Source organism: Crocodylus siamensis, chromosome 2, assembly GCF_052110815.1.
Source record: "Crocodylus siamensis isolate JL-2025a chromosome 2, ASM5211081v1, whole genome shotgun sequence".
In the NCBI taxonomy this organism is placed as follows: Eukaryota; Metazoa; Chordata; order Crocodylia; family Crocodylidae; genus Crocodylus; species Crocodylus siamensis.
This window is the reverse complement of record NC_143396.1, coordinates 190,063,736-190,078,091: the sequence shown is the minus strand read 5'-3', so window position 1 is coordinate 190,078,091 and position 14,356 is coordinate 190,063,736. Positions and strand designations below refer to the sequence as shown.

Here is a 14,356-nt window from a genome sequence, read left to right as displayed (position 1 = left end):
TATTTAGAAAGGTCTTAAAAATCAGTAGTTTTGATGTCTGGTATCTCAGGACCTGCTTAGCCTTTTTCTCAGTGGAAAACTGATATTTTTTGGCTTTTTACTGATGCAAAGCTTGCAATTCCCGTTAGAAATGGTCTGGAGATGTGAGACCTTAAATCTGCTACTGGTCCAATCCTGTATATTGGCTTTTGGGTCAGGAATTCTGGTAGGTTGTTTCTGAGGAGAAAAAATGGCCTCAGGGTAAAAATGCTAAGAGGCATAGAAACTTGAAAATAGCATTGGTGGGGATTGATTAGGAGACAGAATGCAGGTGAGATCAAAGGAGCATAAGTGAAACTTATTATGTGACTTCAATTTGTTACATAGTTCCATAATTTCATTTTCAGCTCCAGGTTTCAAAATGTTTGAGAAGCTAGAAAACCCCATTGCCCAGATGAAGAAACCAAGGCAACTAACTTGCTCAAGATGTCATAGGTGGGCAACATCAGAAGCAGGAAAAAAACTCTTTGCACTGTCGGTCAGTTCTCTTTCCACTGAGATCACCTTGATTTCTTTTAAACATGGATTTTACCATCCTGTGTTATGGCCACAAAAAAAAAAGAAAGAAAATCCTGTTTGAGTCTTCATAGGGAGCTTTCTACAAGGACAAAACTCCTCTTAATGCCAATGGAAAGCTCACACATCAGGAAATTGGAAAATGGAGTCAAGAACTGACATGTCGATTGTGAAAGGGAAATTTGCCCCTAAGCAAATTCAGATGTGTGTTCTTAATCAACTGAAGCTGGTGTTCTCAAAGCAGCTTCCAATACTGTGGATATAAATTGATACTTATAATTGAATGTGGACACAAAACTACTGCCATAAACTTTTGACTAATGTCACAAAGTGTGGGTATAATCTGTTTTGTGCCAAGTGCCCTCATCTCCTGTGCATTCCTGGAAGGCAGAGTGCCCAGTATTTTACAGGGTCTGATCCTATCCTCTTGGGTACCTAAAGATAATTGTAGGTACAATTTTCAGTGCTCACAATATTGCACACCAGGTAGTAGCTCTACTAAAAAATCAGGGTTCAATTCTCAGTAGATGTTAACAAGGCTTTGCTAGTATTTCCACCCTGGCTGGCTCCTGATGACATGGAATTCAGTGCATATGGCTTGCTCTGCTTGACACAAGCTTTTCTATGCACAGGTGGCTTGTGCTTGATCTGTGATGTAAAATGCTGCCATTTTCACAGTGATAACAGTAAGCAGCAGTCCTAAAGAGTAAAGCATTAAGTTAAAACAGCATGCAGAGCACTGGAGTGCATCATGTGAGTACATAGACCTTTTCCAGCAGCTTAAAGGAAAGCTATCTATAATAGCGTCCTGGCACAGACACACTGTATGGTTTCCCAGACTTGGAATTAAAATACTGGTACTTTCCCAAGCTCCAGCCTGGTTAGTTTGGTTTACCAAACAGATTTTTCTTGTCACTTTTCTTACATCCTTTAAAATGTAATTAAAAATAGGAAAAGATATTTCAAAACAACATGGGGCAAACTGGTAATTTACTTCTGGCCCATCTGCTGTTATATGAGAATAAAGCAAGAAGTAGCTGTTGCTTTCTTTTTAAATAGCAGTCTCTAGGGATTCTGGATGCTGACTGTGATCACTTTGCATATTGCAAGCCCAGCTAATTTAGAAGAGCAGGTAATGTGTGTGTAGTCCCTGAAGGTTAAAAATGTGTGTGTAGGGCAGTGGTCTCCAAACTTTTTGATCGCGTACCCCTATCAGTAAAAAATTTTTGAGCACTCACCCCCAATATATGTATATTTATATTTGCGCACCCCTATCAGTAAAAAAATTTTTGAGCACGCACCCCCAATACATGTATATTTATATAAATATAAACAGAAGTTCTAATATTTTCTTCCTGCACCCCAATGGATCGTCTTGTGCACCCCACTTTGGAGACCACTGGTGTAGGGTATGGGGGGAGGCTTTTCCCTGTATTTACTTCTATTTGTCTTTAATGGTCCCACAGTAATCTCTTTTTGAGAAGTGTACACTAGTAGAAGAGGAAGGATAATATTGCTTTTAAGGCATTAAACTAGCACAGCAGAGGTCAAGGTTCAGTTCCCAGCTCTGTTGCAGACTCCCTTGTGATGCTGACTAAGTCATTTAGTCTCTTGGTGCCTTGTTTCCCCCTCTGTAAATTCCCCATTACCACCATGTGTGGATAATATTTCCCTAACACATGGCGCTAGTGTGAAGATAAATTCATTAACATCCGTCTGTCCTAGGTACTTATACGAATCTTGTTGCAACGTTGAATGAACACCTCAAAGTGTTTTATGTATTTGTTTTCACAACACTCGAATGAGGGAAGGGAAATGCTGTTATCCCCATTTTATGGATGGGGAGCTGGGTCACAGGAAGACTGAGTGACTTGCCAGGAGTCATACAGGAAGTCTGTGGCTGAACTTTAAACTCTGGTTTTCCAAGTCTCAGGCAAGTGCTCTAACTACTGTCCGGTTATTCCCTTCCACATCTGTGAAGTGCTGAGATGAATAGGAGCAGTTCACACACTACTCCATAGTCCTGTTTCAGTCTGCAGGTTAAGGAAACTGTTACTTTGCATCTAGTTCTTGTTTTGAAAGCTTACTGTTGTAACCATGAGGACTAGAGACTTGATCCTTTTTTTTCAAACTGAAGCTTAGGAAATGAAGCATAAGATTGAAGCCTCCGAAACACAGCGTCTTTCACTAAGATATTGTAAGTCAGCCTAATTTGACCACTGAAATTGGACCTTAGGGACACCTCTTCAGTTGGTGAGAACTGGTGTTGATCCTTTAACTTCAAAAGCACCTGGCGCTTAAAAACAGTTTTGCAGAATGAACAGATAAGGTTTTGACAAAGTTTGCATGACTGCACAACTGGAGCATTCTAGCTAATTTCAAATTATTAGTCCTACAAAAAGGTGTTTAGGTAGCTGAAAAATACACAGTTCATTTTAATGCGGTTGTTTCTATTTTTTATTCACACACACACACACACACACACACACACACACACACACACACACACACACACACACACACACACACACACACACACACACACACACACACACACACACACACACACAGAGTTTACTTTAGGCCTAACTGTAACACTTTTTCTTTAAGAAGTTATATATAGCGAGTTGTGTGTGTGTGTGTGTATGTGTGTGTGTGTGTGTGTATATATATATATCTATATATATATATCTATATATATAGATATATATATGTATAAAACTTCTTAAAGAAAAAGTGTTACAGTTAGGCCTAAAGTAAATAGCACTGAAAGAATACATGCTTCAGAATGTTAGAATTTGGAGTGCTTCCAGTTCAGATGTTGTTGCATTGGCCTGTGTTCCCATGTCTGTGTAGTTAAGTCTGTATATATATTTGTATACATAGCTCTCTGCACATGTAAGTCTGAACATATCTCTGTCTTCCTCTGCGCGGTGTGACTGCTGTGTCTCAGGATTTTTTGTACCTGGACTGTAGCAGACTCAGCAGTCCTATGAGAGTAGTCTTTTTAAATAATGTTTTGGTGCTTACTCTTCCACTTAGGTTGAAACCAGGAAGGGCTGCGGGATTGGAACACGGAGCTAACTTAGTGATTTTTTTAACTCTTTGAAAAGTTTGTGCATTTTTTCCAGTTTTTTTGTTGGGCTTTTTATGGGCTTGTGCTGTATTTTATTTGAACTCAGTCATTCTGCTTACTTTCTAATTTTTCTTTCTTAACCAACTGCAAGGAAAGCTTAATTTCTCCTATTTCTGATTTCTGCAAACAGTCCTGTGGGAAGACAGCACAATAAGTGGTTAAATAAAGAACTATGCGCCCTCTTTCTGATTGCTGTTGGCTGCTACTGAGTGACTTCAAGCAATGTCCCTTAACCATTTTTGCCTGCCTAACATAGAGCAAATACCCAGTTTTGTAAAAGACTCTGAGACGCATCAATGAAAAGAACTGTATATGTGGAAAAATGTTGTTTTATTTATCTCTGCTATTCAGAGGCAAAAGACAAAAAAGCATTATCTATGGTTGGGAAATCTCCCTGCTGTTATGATTGTGTTCCCTGGTTGACAGTATGCAAGACAAACTCATAGTATGCCTAAGAAAACAAACAACACTTTATAGTTCTGAATGTTAAGTAGTGTAGGTGGCTTGCACAGTGTTGAGCTGCTGTTCGCAATGCCATTTCTTTTTAAATGATGTTATGCAGGGTCTCATGAGATCCTTCTGCAAGTTACCTCCAGCTTACATGGTCACACAGGTCAGTTCTGTGATTCAAGGCATATCTAAAACAAAGGAAATGAAGCAGCAGAGTAATCCCACACATTAAGCGACTGCTTTGCATAAAATGGTAAAATCAGGCTGACATTTTACTTCTAGAGTCTGTTGCCTAATAGGCTTTGGACGATAGTCATCGGAAGTTGTATAAACTTCCTAGATACTTTTATAATTGACTATCAAAAGGAACCGCAAAACAGAATGTAGTTATTTTTTTGTTTTTTTAGTTCAAAGAGAGCCGGTGCTGTGGGATAAGAATGTTTTATATAACTATGGCAATATTTTATTGGACAATCAACCTTAGACCCTGTTATCTTTCTGTTTTGTGTTCAGACTAAGAAGTCTTATGGAGGAAAAAATAAACTGTTTTACTTCAGAAAAATGGCACTTGACTTCATAGAGGTTGTCTCTGTTCCCATTACTTCACTAACTAAAACTATTTTTTATTCAGGTTACCACAACAGATCCAACACACCTGTGATGGTGCTTATAGAACATCATCATTTGGCCCATTCCTCAAGTGAAAGCTACTTTGTTAGGGGAGTCCTTCCTTCCCTTGCGTCCTTGCCCAGTGCTGCTCTAACTGTACCTTAAGGTGTGGTGTAATGAGGTATCCGGTATAATGGGAGAACAGAGACCATTTTCCTGCTATTATTCCCCAAACAGTGATCAGCTGCATGTGTTGGGAGGGGTCAAGTGGAATAGGGAACGGGAGGAGGTCAGGTTCCACTCCTAGTTTGCAGCAAAAGTAGCTGTCGAGATACACAGGGAAGAATAAGATCTGATGCTGCATGAGTATGGTCAAATAGTGCCTTGCCAATCACAGCTCATTCAGGATCACTTAGCTACAAACAGTCCCTGTCCAAGGCAGAATTTTTTAAATTTACAACGTAGCCCCACGAGCAGCACGTAGTTTCAGAGAGTATCATGTGAGTAGAGGTAACTCAATACTGTTCTTTGGCTCTAGTTCATTAAAAAAATGCAGCTCTCTCAGATTCTGTGGCTTCAGAAGCCGAAACAAACTCCTACTGATACTCCTACAGAGTATCAAACAACTTCTGACACCTTTACCTATCATGGCCAGTTGGCAGTCACTGACCCTTGGGGAATCAATCACCAGCATGCTCGTGAAGTTACCTCCAAGGGTTTCTTTTCAGACTATAAATCCATCCTTTAAGGGTAAATAGCCTGGTGGCATTATTTAAAAAAAAAAAAGTTTTGAAGGGGAATTAAGCCTCCTAAGGGACAGGTTTTATCTCCCATCCAGGAAGGATTATCAGTTTTACTGGCAGATCTTTCTTTCTTTCTTTTTTTTTTAATCCCTCCTCCTTCAGGTTTGGGCTACTGCTCCTGATCTCCTTTTCTTAGGCACAAATGCCAGATAATTATCTATGGACAGGGTCTGCTCTAGGAATTGTGGCCCATAGGAACAGAAAAACTTTTGCACAAGCTTCCCCCCTTTTGAATGGCTCCACAGATTTCCATGCCCTGCTGGCACCACTTGAAATTATTCTGCTATAGTAGGATACTGAGGGTTGGCTGAATCAGTGAGCTGGGTACAGAGCCAGCTTGTGTGGCCTCCTTGACTTTACATAGCCTTCCATGTTGGGTAATCTGCACTATGCATATATATTCATGAGCCAGACTATACATAGGGATAATTCTAAAACTGGGCATTTAAATTAGTTAATCTTCCATATTGTCCTGATTTTCAGCTGTTTTATTAACCTAAATCATGGGATTATTCAATTCCTTGCTCAGTGGTTCTTTTTTGATGTCATTAAAATATCTAATATGGAGAATATGCCTCAGTTCTGTCACCAAATAGCATCTTAAAACCTTAATTGCCAAGTAAGAATGATTTCCTTGTGTCTCTTTCTAAAAATACCATACTACTTAAGGTCTCACTTCAACAAAGCACTTCGGCATGTTTAACATGTGCATAAGGTCCTTTGAAGTCAATGCTTAGATGCTTTGCTGAAGCAGCGCCTAAAAAGTAGCAATCACAATTTTAGGCCACTTTACCTGTGAATGAAAATGTCCACATGGGAGTTTAATGTGACTGAAGTTATGCACATTAACTAATCATACATCTTTAGTTTAATTTCCCTTAACTGTCCAAGTAGACAAGCCCTTACTTTCATTGAAGGTTAATGGATCTGAGGCTTCTAAATCCCTCGGAAATTTAAGAAAATGTTACCTGATACTTCTTAATAGGGATGGGTCAGGCTTCAGTATGATGAGCTTTCATGCACAAAGTGAGATCAAACTGGAAAGGAATATGAAAACATAAAGGGTCTGGCATATTTTCAAAAAGTGTACAATTGGGATTAGTCATTTCCTGTGTGCTTGCTGGGATAGTGGAATCAATGTAGTCATGCAAACACAGACCTTGGTGGGCTATAAAAAGATGTTTTGGTTATCTTTAAATCTACAGTTCAAACGAAGGAGTTATTATGAAAATATTGAGGATAATGAAATTGAGACTACAATGGGGAGGAAATTGAGTTCAGAGCTGACTAGAACTCTACTACTGAACTTAAGAGTTTAGAATGAACTCAGGGGGATTAGTTGTGTCTAGCATCACTAATAGTCTTAGTGTTGGTAGGATTTAGTCACAATTTTAAAACGTATTAAACCCCTAGCAGATGTAACATTTAAGATGTGATTAGTCTGTCAATTACATCTTAAATAGTAAGTAGGGCACACAGTAAAGCAATGAATGGTGCCACAAAAAGGGAAAGCAGCCACAAAAAATATTATACATTTTTGTGCAATTTCTTTGTGGCTAGTTTCCACTGAACCTTAAATTGAACATGTGACAGGATTAGGACTGCTCTTACGTCTCTAACTGGCCCCTGTGCAGTCTGTACTGGCCAATGATCAGCTGATTGTTGGCTGGATTGGGACTACATTAGGGCTTGAACTGGCCTGGTGCAGTCCTTGGAGCTGGCTGACAATTGTATGACATGGCAGGACAATCGTGTGGCTGTCAATCTTGTGGCGTGCCCAGAGGCACAATTGCTGGAATTGGGGATTAGATCCCATTGTACCGTTTTAAATAAAAGTCTCTCTGCAGCCTTAGAAAAATATATTGCACCGCTCAATTGTACTAGAATGTTATTTGTTTAGGTCAAATCATAGTCTAATGAGAGTCTATGGGAGTTTTGTTGTTCACGTATATAGGATGAGGATTTGGCTGTAAACATGCTATAGAGGTATCTAGTAACATAATTTATTGCAATGCTCTGGTATTGTAGAATTAAAGAAAGAAAGGTCTAATACTGTAAACCCTTTCTTCATATGAGAAATCTTATTGACATTCCTGGGACTGCTCGTCTGAGTAAAGGTTTGCTGGACTGGACTCTAAAAAGTGCAAGCATTCTTCAGGGAATCTCATGGGAGTGCCATGTGTGCAAAGGGACATCAGTGTTGGGTCTTCAGACAAAGGGCAGGATGTATGGGATTATATCCCATGAACACATGGTGCACTGTGATGTGGTGCCATTTCTTTTTTTCAAATATGGTGGGGGAAGTGCCAGATCCCTGCATCTATCACAGATGCTTGCCACTTCTTAGACCCCACATTTATTAGGGTGGGATCCTAACATTTATTTCAGTCTGTCATGTCTTTTCACAACAGCTGCTTATAATGGGGCCCCTAGCCTGTCACTGAAGGAGAGAGAGACCAGCTGGCTGGCTTCAGCTCCCTGGAGGAACCTATAGTGGCAGAGGGCCTTTAATAAAACGGCCCTCTTCCCCAGGTGTGGGCAGCACAGTGTGGCCAGTGATTGACAGGCCTGGGGTAGAAGGAGTGGGTCAGATGCCCCAGAGAGTAGGTTTAAGGCTGTATAAAACCAGGACTGTCTGAGGCCTGGGGAGAGAGGGGCCTGGAGGAAGGACTTTAGACTGTGGGGGCTGCAAAGAAGCCCCAGAACCACTCGGCAGCAGAAATAAGTATTTTGGCCTTGTGTTGAACTCATTGCCATGGCGGGACGACCCAGGGCTGGGGGAACTTTTGTTTGGGAACTGAAGCTCGTAATTTGCATTGTGTTGAAGTTGAACTGGAGGACTGCATTGTGGCTGCAGGGGAGAAGGACACCTCCAAAAAGGGTTCCAGAGGCACCCCAAGTCCTAAACCCTTTGAAGACAGGGAACACTTCTGTCAGAAGGACTGTAATGTGAGACAGAAAAGATTGAGAGCCCAAGTCCAGAGCCCACGAAGGGTGACACCGGGACTGGAGGGTCCAGAGCGCACAAAGGGTAAGACCGGGAGTAAAGGGGTGGGGCCCATGAAGGGTGAGGCTTGGGTCTGTGAGCTTAGGGTCTTGGGACAGTGGACCTTTGGAGGAGGGGACCAACTGGGGTGAAGTGGGCCAAGGCCAGGGGGCCTCAGCCCAGACAAAGACCTAAGACCTGGAGTGAAACCCCCCGCCATCTCTTTCCTGACCCAGTGATGTACACAAGTGACTTTTATGTGAGTCAAAATAACAGACTAGAACAGAGTGAAATAGTAATCATCTGCATCACTTTGTATTGTAATTTTATTTGATTGAAGCATTTTTTAATAGAATTTAATTTTCTATTTTTAGGGAGAAATATATTGTCAGAAAGTCCTAGATCTGATGCATTTTTAGCAATATGATTGTGTATATAGTTAAAGCTTCTTGTGCCATTATGCAAGGGCTTGCCAATAGCCCTATCCTGTTTTGTTTTTGCTTTTTTATTTAGATCCACAAAATTTGAACGTTATATGTTTTTGACCTAGTTGAAACTATGAGATTTCATGAACCATTTAGGAACCAAATTGATTTCTGATGCCTCTTCTACTCCTGATGGCTTTTTGATTTAAAAAACCTTCAGCAAGGAAACACGAGCCATCAAACTCACTGAAAGAGTAGCTCAGATTTCCATTTTCACTCTCCAGGGAATAGACACCAGATGCACACTGATGAGGAGTCACTCATTGTGCACTAATCCTTTGTGATACATGCCGTACCTGCTCCTGCTTGCACTCATATTGTGTCTGTCCTGGATAGGGCACTTGGGACCGTGATACAGGGTGATGGGTTTATATGCCCAGTTAGATATAGGATGTGGTTTTAGAAATAAAGATTTTTTTCCAGTGGTAATGTGAACATACACGTACAATATACGAACATAGCATGCTCCTTGATTGCAGTGTGGCCTTGGCATTTCTTGGACCTACATCAATAATTGATTACATGTTGTTTGTTTTTTGTTTTTCCTTCCACAGTCTGCCTAGCACTGTGCATATGATCACACCTAAAACAGTCATGGCTTGGAACTGAACCATAGGATAAAAGTCTGGCATTCCTGTAAACTTAAGTATATGACACTTGAAGTATCACCCAAGTCACAAAAAATGTTTTGGGGTGGGAAATTAGGGAGCATAATCTTTATACTTGCTCAGGCACCAACCCACACATCTCTTGGGCTGAGCAGAATGTTGCTTCTTTGGCAAGAATCCTACTAGGCACTATGTGCAAGGCTTATAGCAGCTAGGTGCCCATTTTGGAGGGTTCACGAGGCTGGTTTCTGCCTGGGTCTAGGGTTTGGCACACAAATATGCACACAGCCAATAGTTGCAAACAACAGATAACATGGCTAAAATAGACGGGGCCAATTATTTAAATATACTAGAGAGAGTTTTCCAACGTTCCATGCTATTTGTATTCTTTACATGACACACAGATAATTTAGAGGTTTTAAATAAATGATTGGGACTCCTCTTTCTTTTTCTTTGCATAAAGTGCCTATCTTGGCTAGCATAATGCTACATTCATATGTAATAATTTTCTTGTGTTGGGTTCCTAGACTAAGAGAATAATAGCAAATGTCCATCTTGTCTCCTTAAGTAGTAGATAGATTGTTTCTTGGTTTAGTAGTTTTAGGATCCTGCAGTGCCTGCTCTTGTTCAAGTTGCTGAGGATCATTGTATCAGAAGATGGAAATAGGAAGAGTATATTAAGCGGTATTCTTAGTCTTCCAGTGCTAATGTTTCAACTTTTCATGTTGATGTCCAGTAGGGGGAGTATTGCTTATGGCATGGAATATAAACTTGGACTTTAATGTTTTGTGTAGCTTTTTAAAAGCTTCAGTGATTCTCTCCAAATAAATCCTAAATAAAGAACGTCCCTGTGCCATATCTCAGAGTTTAAAAGCTTTGAATGCAGAACTGCTCCTAATGAGTCCAGTGAAGACAGGTTGAGACTTGTTGTTTTTACTGCATTTTCTGGTAAGTTGCTTGAAACATTCTCAAGTATTGAATCCAAGATTGGCAGAGTTGCCAAATCGTTTGGGTGACACTGCTTTAGAAAAGCCTTGTCAGGGAAATAATTGTGTGTTTTACTTAGGCTTGAAATCAGTTTTACTTTATAGCAATGATAGCAAAAATGTTGTATACACCTTTTCTACTGAAGTCTGTCTTTCTGACATTGCTACTGTTTCACTGGAAGGCAGTGGGTTTTGAATAAGAACAATTTAATTTTACGTGACATAGGAAAAACTCCAAATAGACTAGACAAAAAAGTCCTGTTTTACAGCTACAAAGTTATCAGCAGGCTGGATTTCATGATGGTGAATGAACCCTTTAAAAAAAAAAAAAAAGGCTTAAAGTCTCTGTCATGTTTCCTGAAAATGCAACATATTGAAGATGAGGTACTCAGTTATATCTTTTGTAGGTGCGTTTTATATGAGAGAGCTGTATGACTACGTTTCCTTACTTTAAAAAAATTAGAAGTATTCTATGTTATTGCAGAGAGCAAAAATAATGAATTGGAGCCCTCAGAAACATGATTTATGAGGAAAGGCTGAGAGACCTGGGATTATTTAGTCTAGATAAGAGAAAACCATGGAGGGATGTGATAGCTGTCCTCAAATACCTGAACAAAGAGTGCTTATATGGAGAATAGAGATAGACTATTCTCTGTGCCTGCAGGGGACAGGACAAGGGACAATAGGAAGGGAAATGTTGCATGTTGCAGCAAGAGAAATTTAGGTTGGCTATAGGGATGAACTTGGTTAAGCCTTGGAACAGGCTGAGAGGCTCTAGAATTTCCACCCTCCACCATTTTTAAGAGCAGGTTAGACCAAATTTTTCTGGGGATGGTTTAGTCAGGGATGATCTTGCCTTGAGCATATGATTGGAGTAGATGACCTCCTGTGGTCCCTTCCAGCCCTTACTCTTTTATGATTCTACTAGCAAATGACCCATCAAGAATGATGGGGAGGGAGGCCTGCATCTGGCTCCTGGCCCACCCCTCCCCCCCAGCCCAGGGCCAGGGCTGCGGCTGCTACCCACCTCCCCTCTGCTGCTTTGAGCCAGCGCTGGGGCCAGGGCCATTCCTCCCCTCTCCCCAGTTTGGGTTGAGGCCAGGGCCAGGGCCCCTCCCCCCCACTGCTTTCAGCCAGGGCCACTCCCCACTGCCCCTCTGCCTCTTCAGGCTGGGGCTCGGGCCTGTGATATTAGCAGCAGCAGCAGAAGTCAGGACTGCCATGGCAGCCACAGCAGAGCACAGCCACCAGTCACCCTCACTTCCCTTCCTGCTCCCCTCGCTCCCTCCATCCCCGCTTCCACTCTTCCCCGCCACCTCCCCCTTCCCCTTCCCCTCCCCCTCGCCACTGGCTGTTGTTGGGGCCCCTGGCTCCAAGGGGCAGGGAGAGGGTGGGGGGTGAGTCCAGTATCGCTGGCCTCGCCCCCCTGTTCCAGCCCCAGTCCCCGCCGTTGTGGCGCTTCACCATGCGGGGTGGGGTGAGGCCAGCACTGTGCAACCAGCACCCCATGCCCCCACTGCCTCCAAGGAAGCATCCAATCAGAGTGCAAATAAAGCATTACAGACAGACAGACTAAGGTTTTTATAACATCAGAAAGATCGTCTTTAATGTAAACTTGTGTTTGATTTTGAAGCTGGCTTTCAAATTAAAAAAAAAAAGCGAGGAGGAGAGGGACTCTCCTAGCTTTTGAAGTATGTTTTTCAGAGATTCAAGTAGGGTGGAAGAGATCACATGTAGTGCCTAAATCCTGTTACTGACTTAACAGGTAGAATAAAATCAGGCCCTGTGTGCCTACAGACATTGACTCAAACCTATAGGCACAATTCATTCCAGCTATAATAAGAAGCATAATAACTCATCCAGCTAAGGTCCCCAACGTGGAACACAACATGACAGAGACCTCAAATGAGCGACTTAGATTCATGAATGGGTTCCTTTTATGGTCAGTTAAGAATTTTCACAGTTTCAATTTCACAATTCCCTATTTCTGCTGTAAATAATTTTCCACAGTAAAATGAAGCAGGTATGTGTGGAAGAAGCATAGGCAATTTCTGGGAAGATTGATGTCCCTGGCTAGGAGAAATGTGTGAGAGACACAGCTGCCTGTTTTGGGTCATAATAATGCCATGTGCCTGATGCATGAACTTGTCTTCTTAATTACAGAAACATGAAAGAATACAGGAAGCTCTTCATGACCGCCAGGAATCCCTGCACTAATTAAGACACTAACTAGCTACTGGGCAAGCAGCAAGGTAAGCAAGCAGGTTTGAGAGGAGCTTTTTGTGTAATCTGCTTAATTGTATTTCAGCTAAGGCTCCTGCTGCAGCTATCAAATTCATAACAAACCAAACCAAGATAAATAGCTGCTGGCCTAGAACACGAAAGATTGCTGTGATTACAAAGCTTTTGCAACCAAACATCTCAGTTCTTCTTCTAGGGCAAAAAAGTTCCCAAAGCTCCATGTTGTTTTTGAAAAGCAGTGTGTCTCTATAACTGCAACAATCGATTCATGACCAAAGCTCGGTTTCCTGGGTTGACTCGAGGGAAAGCTGGGAGGAGGGGAAGAATGCTTGAAAAACTTTGTTGATGAAAAGGCGTGCTGTTTCATGGATTCCTCCCAGAATTGTGTGTGCGTGTGTGTGTGTGTGCGTGCGCGTGCGAGCGAGCGCGTGTGTGAGTACGAGGGAGAGAGAGTGAATGCGTGTGTGTGTGCGTGTGAGCATGTGAGAGAGAGAGAAAGAGAGAGAGAGAGAGATCTCCATGACAACTTGCCGGGCCAGTCTGCGTTCTTTGCAATCATTTTAGTTGGAATCATTTAGTGCTGTGAAAGGTCATATGAAGGAGTTGTGGGAAGCACAGCAGGTATTAGACCCTTAACTACTGGTTTCTAAGTGCATCAGCTAATAGGACAAAGTTTTGTCTGGGAAATACAAACCTGAGAATGGAGCGGAAAGGGAAATGCTGCAAATTTCAGGTAACAAAAAATCCCTTTTATTTTATTCTCCTGTGCCCTCCCCCCTTGAAAAGTTTTTTTTTTTGCATGGTGTTTACTGCAAACTGAATGTCTGTGTGAGTTTGGACTCCCCGGCTCTGGGGAATGATGTCATGCTCTAGCAGTTGGATTCTATTAGGCAAGGAGGGAGGAAACATTGTAATTTTCTGAATAAAAGACTTTTGGGCTCTTTGTTGAGTCTTGTATAAGGGTTACAAAAAAAAAAAATCTAAGAAATTTGCTCCAGGAAAGTGCCATTTGATGTGAGGATCTATAAATAACAATGAAATTAAAAACCACAGCAGCAATTATTATTATTCTATTTCAGATTATCATTACTGAAGTGTTGAAATGGTAGGCTTTAGCAAATTGTTTGTTATTTTTTTTTTCTTTTGGCTGTTCCCTTGCCTCTGTTATGTAATGAAGAAGTAAATAGATTGCAAAGCAAACTAAGCATGCTACCTGAAACCCATATATGCTTGGGATCCTTTCCCATTTGTTTTAAGCACAAACTTTTGAGTATTCCTTTTAGAGTTGATTTTGTATTTGAAGTCTCGTACCTATTTTTACACATAACTGTAAGTAGCATTTTTGTTCCTGGTGATATTGTTTTAAATAGGATTTTATAACCACTGTATTTTTTTCCTGATCTTAAAATAGCCTTTCTTGAACAGTGAGTGTGAGCAATGAGTGTATTAAACCTAGGAATGGGAATAGGAATGCTAATCACATTTCTTACATACAGA

The 14,356-nt window shown here is 41.2% G+C and overlaps 1 protein-coding gene across 3 annotated transcripts in view; it reads left to right on the top strand.

Moving 5' to 3' along the window:
• The window catches only part of DENND2B (DENN domain containing 2B), a 303,230-nt gene that overhangs the window by 50,401 nt on the left and 238,473 nt on the right, over positions 1-14,356 (top strand). For 2 of the 3 annotated variants that reach the window (XM_090032660.1, XM_090032662.1), the window contains exon 2: positions 12,782-12,870. The gene's annotated coding sequence lies outside the window, so the exon portion shown is untranslated. Of the gene's footprint in view, positions 1-12,781; positions 12,871-13,286; positions 13,593-14,356 lie in introns of those variants that run through there. The other variant, XM_090032661.1, reaches the window with a different exon arrangement.